The sequence below is a fragment of the Electrona antarctica genome, assembly GCF_951216825.1.
Source record: "Electrona antarctica genome assembly, chromosome: 22".
In the NCBI taxonomy this organism is placed as follows: Eukaryota; Metazoa; Chordata; class Actinopteri; order Myctophiformes; family Myctophidae; genus Electrona; species Electrona antarctica.
In genome coordinates, this window is record NC_136805.1 from 40,532,497 (window position 1) to 40,543,609 (window position 11,113).

General features: G+C 46.7%; 1 protein-coding gene across 1 annotated transcript in view; it reads right to left on the bottom strand.

The window, feature by feature from the left end:
- The window catches only part of LOC306915148 (protoheme IX farnesyltransferase, mitochondrial-like), a 110,251-nt gene that overhangs the window by 47,143 nt on the left and 51,995 nt on the right, over positions 1 to 11,113 (bottom strand). The gene's annotated exons all lie outside the window — the stretch shown is intronic.

The following is an 11,113-nucleotide window of genomic DNA, read 5'->3' on the forward strand; positions in this document are numbered from 1 at the left end:
CCTATCTCAAACCCTCACCCTAAAAACCTAACCTCCCACGGGGCAGCACACCTAAACCTAACCTTATGCACCCCGTTTAGTCTGTAGTTGCTGAACATTAACTACGTTAAAAATGTGTCACCTGGAGCCATAACTGCTGTGGCTTTAAACAGACAACACCAAAGTGCTGGACTCTCTTAAAGTCTCTCTCTTGTTGCAAAAAACATAGGAGTAACTACATTGGATTGAATTGGACGGCCAACCAATTATTGATCATTTTTTTCTAGGGATGCGCCTATTTTGGCCGATAACGATATAATTAATTGCTAACCGATACTACCGATGTCGAATATGATCTCATTCTATATTAAAAAAAAGTATAATAATTTTGTCCCATTCTGAAAAAAATGTAACAGGGTATCTGCAGATTCTGCACTGCAGGCTTAGGCAAGTCAGATTTAACTTTAATACCTTATATTTAATATTGTGAGCTTGTAGATCCGTTCAAGCTGTGAACGGCCTTGTTTATCTGTAAAGACAAACGGACCGATTAATTGATTAATCGGACCGATGCCGATTAATAAAAAAAAAAAACTAAACTCAGCCGATACCGACGTGTTTGTTGATTAATCTCCCATCACTATTATTTTCGATTAATTGTGCAGCAATTGTATGTTACAGGAGGCTGGGGGGGGGGAAACCCGGAAGTTATATTGAAGGAAACCGGGAGGGTTTTTGCTGCTTTCAATTACGCGCGCGCGCGCACACACACACACACACACACACACACACACACACACACAGAGAGAGAGAGAGAACCCATATAACTGCAGGGACAATTATCTAGCCAGATGATGGGGACGGAAAACAGAGGCGAGACCAAAGCGATGAGGGGGGGGGGTGTAGGAGGAGAGGAGGGTGAGGAGGAGGGGGTGGTGGTGGGGGTACCGCGGCCCAGATCCTCGGGGGTATCAAAGACAGAACGTGATCCACCAGCCAACCACCACCGGGACTCAATTGATAACAGGCCACCACAGGGGGCAGGCATTTCCTGTTCCCGTGTGTGTGTGTGTGTGTGTGTAAGCCAAGAGGAGGAGAAGATAACCAGGGAGCTTTGGTATACATGTGATTTGATTCAGAGTGGATGCTTTTCAAATGCATTAATCCATTGAGACCTGGAACGCATCCATGTCACGTTAGCGTTTAACCACATTAACCATTAACCCATTTTGGGGCGGGAACCCGTTTTGGTGTTTTAAACATTGTTATAATTTAGTTATTGAAAAATAGCAGATCTACAAGCTCATAGCGCGCCACTGAGTGGCGCGCTATGAGCTTGTAGGTCTGCTATTTTTGAAAAATCGTTAAAATGTGCCTCAAATCTTTCCGAAAATTGTCATGATTTAGAAAACATTTTTTTTTTTTTTTTCGACGTCAGGCCTGAATGGGTTAAGCCATTTAGACCCCAGGACGATTCTTACAAAATGTCTTCTAAGTCCTGACAGTTTTATGGAAAAACCTCATGTTTCTATGTCAGTGGTCCTCAAACTATTTAATGTCAAGGACCCCCAGAAATATCTGCAATTGGCCGCCCGACCCCCATCTGAAAAATATGTTGTTTCAGGGACCCCGCAGAATTTTCACGATTTCTCAAAAATAGCAGACATACAAGCTCGGTGCCGCGCTATGAGCTTGTAGATCTGCTATTTTTCAATAGCTAAAGTATAACATAATGCTTAGTTAAAACACCAAAAGGGGTATCCAATTTAGACCTGGGAAAATGCATCTGTGCCACCTTAGCTTTTTTTTTTTTTTACCACATTAACAATTATATAAAACTTAAGCTGTTGAAGCTTTGAGCAAATCTTTCTTTCACAGCAAACGCTTTAACTCATACATCCTCACAACTCATGACATTCCCTGTTTTTTTTTTTTTTTTTTAGTGCAACCCTTCCCCTTAGGTTGGGCAGAGTGGTAGTTTATATGTGTTGATGAAATTGTCAATATATTTAGTCTTAGTTTTAGTCATCATATAGCTTAGTTTTAATTTAGTTTGTCAGTGGAAAAAAAAGGTAGTCGACGAACATTTTTCGTCTTAGTTTTAGTCGACGAAATCAACACTGGATGACACTATGGCCTCCTGCGTCTCAACACATGTTCATGTCCGACGTGTATGAGGTGGACTTGGGCCAGTTGATTTCTCAGACACCAGCCCCTATCGGGCTAGTGACTATAGGGAAGAGAACGATAATCGTAACAACAATGGTCACAATAATCGTATCGCAAATTCAGCACCACTTCAAAGTAAACCATCAAATCTTGATAAAAAATGACCTGTAAGGAGCACATTTGGTACGCTCTTACTTCACTCTAAAATTGGCCGATCTACAAGCTTAACGCGGGCTTTCCCCGAAGAATAGGGTGGTTTAAGTCGTTAACAAAAGTGGCATTTAAAGTTGTAAGCACATTTTGATTATTGCGATAATATCGTGAATTGCAATTAGATTTTTGCCACAAAAATTGGGACATGCAATTTTCATATCTCCCCATCCCTTTGCATCGGCCCGTGCGAGCGCAGCATAATCCTCAACCTTGCCTCGCTGGTTTTCTAGTGGCCCACAAGTTTTCACGGTGGTGGGGAGTAAAAAAAAACTGTTTAGGAGGCAAGCAGGACTTCTGGCCCTGCTGAGCCAAAGGCGGGCAGAGAGAGCACCGTTCTTTCTGAGTGTAACAAGTCTGAGCATCCATCCTCTAAGCTCGCCGCTTGCCTTGGTTTCTCTTGGTTCCCTCGGGTGCCCTTGGGGCAAAAGGAGCTGTTTGTTTTCTGCAGAGCGACCGCACGCTCCGTGTTAAACGCTGTTTACCACCGCCTGTTCCCTGAGCTCCCGCTGGGAGAGAGGTTGCTCCTACCAACATCACGCACACAGCTCCAGGCCAGCCGGCGTCAACAATACAGTGAAGGTCAGTGGAGGTGCCCGAACACACACTCACACGCACACACACACACGCACGCACACACGCACGCACGCACGCACGCACGCACGCACATGTTTGAATTAAGGACATCAACATTCATGGACGAGTGAATTTACCAACGTGATTTTTTTCTCATTATGGTTCAACTAAGTGTAAATCAGACACAAATATATCTCAAATCTGCCTTTAGACCCAACATCAAAATATCTACTCCTAAACCTGTCCCCAAACTGTCTGAATCTATTTCTAAAATCTTTCTTTGAACCGTTTTTTATTTTAGTGATGACCAGTACAGGAAAAAATGCTCCTGTGAGTGTATATTTCTCATTATTCTGCTATACTTGTGGGGACATTTTGATCCTCACAGGCATCACACACACACACACACACACACACACACACACACACACACACACACACACACACACACACACACACACACACACACACACACACACACACACACACACACACACCCCCCCCCCCCCCCCCCCCAGGCCTGCCGGCGTCAACAATACAGTGAAGGTCAGTGGAGGTGCCCGAACACGCACGCACGCACGCGCGCGCACGCACACATGTTTGAATTAGTATACTTGTGAGGACATCAACATTTATGGACGAGTGAATTTACCAACGTGATTTTGTTCTCATTGCCATTTTTAATGATAAGCCTATGGTTCAACTAAGTGTAAATCAGATGCAACCATCTCAAATCTGCCTATAGACCTAACATCAAAATGTCTACTCCTAAACCTGTCGCCAAACTGTCTGAATCTATTTCTACAATCTTTTTTGAACCGTGGACACAATTTTGTTTCCTTCTAGTGATGACCAGTATACAGGAAAAATTCTCCTGTGAGTGTAGATTTCTCATTATTCTGCTATACTTGTGGGGACATTTGATCCTGCAGGTATCACACACACACACACGCACACGCACACGCACACACGGCAGCTAAGCAGCTGTACAGTTTTGGCCCACAGCAACGTCAGCCGGGCCCAGTAAACTATATAAAGTAAACTAAACAGCGCGTCTCTCTCCACTCAAGCCCTGAGAGGAAGCCATCCAGGTGCAACCCGGGGCTAAACGCAAACACAAAAAAGGACTTGTTGTCAGTGTCGTCTGTTTGCACACCGTCCGTCTGTCCGCCCGGAGCTGAATGGATAACGTGGGGGAGAGAGAATATCAAACATCCGCCGCAGTGTGGGGGCGGAGGTGCTCGCCGGCCTATACTTTAGCTATTGAAAAATAGCAGATCTACAAGCTCAACTTGTAGGTCTGCTATTTTTGAAAAATCGTGAAAATGTGCCTCAAATCTTTGAATATATTATTACAGAGTGAACGTTTTTTTTAACTCAAATCTTTGCTCCTGGAAGGTCCCTCTGGAACGACATGTTTTCAGATGGGTGGGTCGGCGGGCCAATTACATATGATATGTAATCGGCTGCCGGGCAGAGGGTGGGCAGAGAGGGGTTCGAGAGGAGCTTGAGCTCTGAAAAGGCACCGCTTCTTAGACTGACACAAAAACCCAAAACCCTCTCTTGACACAAAACCCTCTCTGATCACAAACCCCCGCTTTGGCAAACACAAACAACAACCCCCCCCCCCCCCCCAAAAAAAAAACAAAGATTTACATATAGATTAAGACTTTGCACACAACAAGTCAATTCAGCAGAGGCTCTCTATGGCTGGCTGGCTGGCTGGCTGGCTGGCTGGCTGGCTGGCTGGCTGGCTGGCTGGCTGGCTGGCTGGCTGGCTGGCTGGCTGGCTGGCTGGCGCACGCACGCACGCACGCACGCACGCACGCACGCACGCACGCACGCACGCACGCACGCACGCACGCACGCACGCACGCACGCACGCACGCACGCACGCACGCACGCACGCACGCACGCACGCACGCACGCACGCACGCACGCACGCACGCACGCACGCACGCACGCACGCACGCACGCACGCACGCACGCACGCACGCACGCACGCACGCACGCACGCACGCACGCACGCACGCACGCACGCACGCACGCACGCACGCACGCACGCACGCACGCACGCACGCACGCACGCACGCACGCACGCACGCACGCACGCACGCACGCACATGAGCAGCGTTGCCACGTCCGCTCGTTATGAGCGACTTTGGGCTAGTTTTTTTTTTTTTGTAACGTTGCTAGTGGAGTAGTAAGTTATTTCAGGTTTCGTTTTGGGGGAGGGAGGGAGGGAGGGCGGGCGAGATTGAGAGAGAGAGAGAGAGAGAGAGAGAGAGAGAGAGAGAGAGAGAGAGAGAGAGCTTCTGAAGTGTAGTTTCTTATTTTGGGTTTGCTTCCTGAACGTTGTTTGAACCAATGGCTCTCAAACATTTTGATGTCATGGACCCCCTAAATGAATATGTAATGGTCAACGTAACCCCACAGGCATATGAGTGTCTTTGTTTCGAGTATGTTTTGGGGGTCCTTGACGTGAAACGGTTTGGGAACCAATGGTTTAGCAGACAACAGAAAACAGCACGCTAGGATTTCTGAGGAAGAGGAAGAGGAGGAGGAGGAGGAGGGAGGAGGAGGAGGAGGAGGAAGAGGAGGAGGAGGAGGAGGAGGAGGAGGAGGAAGGAGGAGGAAGGAGGAGGAAGAGGAGGAGAGGGAGTGAAGGATAGGTTGGAGAAAGAGATTATGGACATGGCAAAAGCACTAAGGGGTGCAACGACAGTTCAAGGAGAACTCATCCCCCCCCTCATTTCATTCTGGCCTAATCACAATTTGCATCCTCACTTTTGTTCAGACAAACAATCAAAGCTGGACATGGGAGAGGGGCTATAGCGCCCCTCAAAAATAGCAGATCTACAAGCTCACAGTGTGTCCCTTCTTTTCATCTTCTCTTCATGAGGGACCACGGCACAAAACATGTTCAGATGGGGGGGTCCTCAGATGGGGGGGTCCGGGGGTTAAAGGGGCATTCCACTCATTTTCAACATTTCACTAATGTCATTAATATACCTTAGAGCTGTTGTGTGGAAATAATAAAAAAGCCCCCCCCCCCATTCTGTGTTTCCTAGAACTGTAATTGTGAAAGAAATCATTAACATGGTGAAACACATCTTGATGACATCATCAAGATGTGTTTCACCATCTTGATGCTTTTTTATTATTTCCACACAACAGCTCTAAGGTACATTAATGACATGGTAAAATGTTGCAAATGAGTGGAATGCCCCTTTAAATATACATTTACCAATTTGGGTTTACCTTTTCCAGGAAAAAGTTTGAGAAGCAGGTATTTTGTACGCGGTGGCGTTCATCCCTTTCTACGGCTTCAGATTAACCCATTTTGACCTGGGAACGATTCTGCAAATGTCTTCTAAATCCTGACCGTTTTTCTTGAAAAAGCTATGTTTTTCTATGTCAGTCGTTCTCAAACACGTTCATGTCACTTTTCACGATTCTTCAAAAATAGCAGACCTACAAGCTCGTAGCGCGGCACTCGGTGCCGCGCTACGAGCTTGTAGGTCTGCTATTTTTCAATAGCTAAAGCATTACATAATGCTAACGCCAAAAGTGGGTTAACCGTCCCTGTATCCCGTGCAGCAAAGCAGCACATACAGTACACAAAGCGACCTGCGGGGTCCTTTTTTAATGTCGGGGTCCCACCGAGGCGATTCCTCTATCATCTCATCACGTCTTCAGGATCAGAGGGGGGCCCTCGGCCAGGAGGGGGCCCGCGGGCGGGGGGGGTGAGGGGGTCTCCCTCCCTCCCTCCCTCCCTCCCTCCCTCCCAGCAACATCTGCCAGCTGTCCAAAAAGCAGGCATTCCACACCCAGACGCCTGTCTCCTGTTTTATCTCCTACCAACCAAACCCCCCTCCCTCCCTCCACCCCTCCCGACCCGGCCGACCGATAGTGTGAAATAAATATTGTCCTTTTTCTCAGCGGACCGACGGAGTGGAAGTACGTGTATATTCCAAGCACGGGGGAGGACGGGGGGGGGGGGGACGGGGGGGGGGGGGGAGGACGGGGGGGGGGGGCACGTTATCTGCTCCCAAACTACCTCACACATCACTGTCAAGCTCCGCTCGCTTTCCCCGCTCGCCACATTTTGCGATTTAGGATTATTATAGTCGATTGTAAAACGCCAGGTTTTTGTGAGAGAGAGAGAGAGAGCTAGCTATAAAGAAGTTTATGCTATCTATCTCTGATGTGTGTTAAGCCTCCAGACGGAACTGAATCTGGCACAGCCTCCGCGTCTTTATATATGCTTAATATACTAGAGATACATTTGGTGTCTCCTCCCAAAACCCAAACTCAAACAAAAAATATGTTGTGAATTATCCGATTGGCCTATTGTGTCCTTTTTTCTAAACAGTGAAAATAGTTGATCTACAATATCACAGTTTATAGAACGTCAATTTTCACTTTTTTGTAAATGTAGTTTTATGGATCCTAAAAAAAATATATATATATATAGAGTGGTGCCCCGTTGGGCCACTGGCCTACTTAGAACGATGCAAGTTGGAAATGCATGCCCCACACAGTTATGTCTGGGTGTCCCTTTTATGCCCATATATGGAGTTCTTTGTCAGGCATGCCCAAATACGGAGTCTATATGCAGATGTCAGAATGAACAGGCCAGCTCCAAATTTGGGGATATATATAGGGGTGTTCAGGTCCAGAGGCTTTTGTGTTGGTTCTGGACAACCGGCTATCCAACGGACTCGACACCACAGACACTGCTCTCCCTGTGGGGGTGTGGAACGCGCGTATCGAATTTGAAGTCGGTGGGGCGAACGGTTCTCGAGTTACGTGCATTACTGACCACCGTGCTCGGTGACGTCATGTGGTCGTTTTAGTAAAAACAGAGAGATGTGCTGTTGTGTGAGCGGTTGACCAGCGTGCTCGGTGACATCATGTCGGTTACCTTTTTTTGAGTGGTGCAAACCACTCCAACAACCAGCTTTGTCTGTATCTATGTGTCTATGTATGTGTGTACCTTTACGTGTGTGTACCTGTACGTGGGACCCAAAAAAATGAGCATGGTTACTATGGTCACTGACAATACGTCAGACCACAGCTGATCAGGCTATATAAGACCTTGCACCACTCAGTTCACACGGGTGTGATTTTTTGAGTGGTGCAAACCACTCCAACAACTGGCTTTGTTAGTACCCGTGTGTGTTTGTGCCTGTACGGGTGAGCATGGTTGCTATGGTTAGTATGTGACGTCACTGACATCACCGACATCACGTCAGAGTGATCTAAAAAAAGCTTATAATCAATCTCTATCGTTATTCTTCAACAGATGTTAGCCCTGAGTGACCTACCTTCAAGTGACACTGTTGAGACTGAATTCATGTTGAGAGTACTTATGACACAGATGCTTTCCTGGTTCTAATGTACAGTAACTATAACAATAAATGTGTAGTTGCACCACTCAGTTCACACGGGTGTGATTTTTAATTTATTTAAGGCGTGGCTCTGCAGGATAAGGTGCGTGTGTGTGTGTGTGTGTGTGTGTGTGTGTGTGTGTGTGTGTGTGTGCGCGTGCGTGCGTGTGTGTTTGCGCGTGCGTGCGTGTGTGTTTGTGTGTGTGTGTGTGTGTCTCGGTGCTCATGTTCGCGCGTGTAGCATCCAACCGTCATGGAGATAATCTCGCAAACCGAAACTGCTGGACCAATCAGCGCCACATTTCTCGTGCCAGGAGGCAAAAGAAGTACCTCATTGCAGTATGTTTTATATTTAATGTAATAATGGAATTCAGTGGGCCTCAGATTGGGCTGAAACTTCACCCGCAAATGTTTTGTCATATAACGGTCATGGAGTAATGCTAGAGATGACGGACGTAATATACCGAATATGATTGGCATCTGATCACACACAGGCTGGGGCCTGAGATTAAACTTTTTGAAAGTATAGGATTTAAAAAGTGTAAAGTAACCAAGTACATGTACTCAAGTACTGTACTTGAAGTCGGTGTTTTTGTCGACTAAAACCAAGACGAAAAATATTTCGTAGACTACCTTTTTTTTCACAGACGAAAACTAAATGGAAACTAAATGAAAACTAAGCTATGATGACTAAAATTAAGGCTAAATATACCGTCGCTTCCTAGCTGCAAACCCCCGGTAACAGAGATAGGACCCCCAAATTGACACTTATTAGCCTGCAGACCCCCCATTTGAAAAGATATGCCAGTGATTTTCAACCAATTTCAAGGATCCCCAGTTTGTTTGTTTTTTCTATCTCTGGGACTCCAAATTTATATTTCAATGTTAAAGGGGCATTCCACTCATTTTCAACATTTTACTATGTCATTAATATATCTTAGAGCTGTTGTGTGGAAATAATAAAAAAAGTCCCCCAATTCTGTGTTTCCTGGAACTGGAGGTCTGTAACATGGTGAAACTGGAGGCCATTAACATGGTGAAATGCATCTTGATGATGTCATCAAGATGTGTTTCACCATGTTAATGCTTTTTTTCAAATTACAGTTCTAGGAAAAACAGAATGGGGGGAAGAATGCTCTTAGACAACACATCTATAATGCACTGAGCCGTTTTGAAACGTTTAGTGCACGTCGCCCACACACACCCCCCCACCTCCAGGGAAAAACTAAATGTATATGCAAGCCAGCCAGCCAGCGTCGCAGACAGACACCTCAATGTCTACTAAATCCCTTAACTCCTTTTGGTGTTAGCATTATGTTATGCTTTAGCTATTGAAAAATAGCAGATCTACAAGCTCATAGCGCGCCACCGAGTGGCGCGCTACGAGCTTGAAGGTCTGCTATTTTTGAAAAATCCAAGAACGACTGACATAGAAACACAGCTTTTCCAGAAAACTGTCAGGATGTAGAAGACATTTTTAGAATCTGATCTCAGGTCAGAATGGGTTAAAAAGCGAGGATGTGCAGTGTGTACTGTATAACCTTGAGGCCCCGCGCCATGACATAAAGCCCCATTTGGGTGTTCCTATGGCACTCCCTGCGTGACCCATTAAGAATGACTGTGTCTGGGACTGACCGACGGACCGACCGGGGAGAGTGGATGATCGCCTCAGTCGTCTCCCTTTTCGGGTGTGCGTGCTGAGTTCTACCGCGCCCTCCCACTCTCTCTCTCTCTCTCTCCCTCGCCACAGATATCTCTCTCTCTCTCCCTCGCCACAGCTCTCTCCCCCCCCCCCCCCCCCTCCCCCCCCCTCATCCCTCGCCACGGTGATCTGTCTAGCAGCAGTTGGCAGCGGTACAGCTGGCACGGCGCGCGTCTTGATTAATGGGCCGAGTGTGGGACAGTGAAGTGCTAAACTGTTCCTCCATGTTAATCAGCCCAATTAATGCTGAGCAGAGCGCCGCCGCGCTATAACCCCGCTCTCCCTCTGCCCGATAATCAGTGCCTTCCAGCGATATATATACGGAGGGCTGTACGGAACGGTGGGGAGGGGAGAGGAGGGGGGATCTGGGAAAAGCTTACTGCGGGGCAGGGACAGGGGAGTAGGCACGACGAATACACCCTCACTGCCTGGATGGATGGACCCGAGAACAGCACAGGGGGAGGGAGAGAGGGGCCCAGACGGAGGGATAGGGGCCCCGGCGGAGGGAGAGGGGCCCCGAAGGAACAGCACAGGGGGAGGACATGGTACCGACGGAGGGAGGAAAAGAATGGACAAGAGTGGAGAATGCATGGAATAAAAGCAAAAGTAAAATCTCCTAACTAAAAAAACGGTGATGTTTAAGCTAGCCATTATCGTTCTAAAACCTAATGTTCTTGCCGTTCTATAGAGAACGTACACAGTTGACCAGTTGAGGAAATCACAGATTGAGGCTTAAACCCGTTTATAGGCCTGACGTCGAAATTTAGAAAATTGTCTTCTAAATCCTGACAGTTTTCTGAAATACCTATGTTTCTATATCATTGGTGCTCAATATTTCATGTCAAGGACACCAGAAATGATATGTAATTGGTCACGGACCCCCATCTGAAAATATGTTATTCCAGGAACCCCCCAGAAGCAAAGATTTGAGTTAAAAAACGTTCGCTCGGAAAGAATATAATATTCCAAATTTGCGACACATTTTCACGATTTTTCAAAAAATATCAGATCTACAAGCTTGTAGCGCGGCACTCGGTGCCACGCTATGAGCTTGAAGATCTGATATTTTTCAATAGCTAAATTA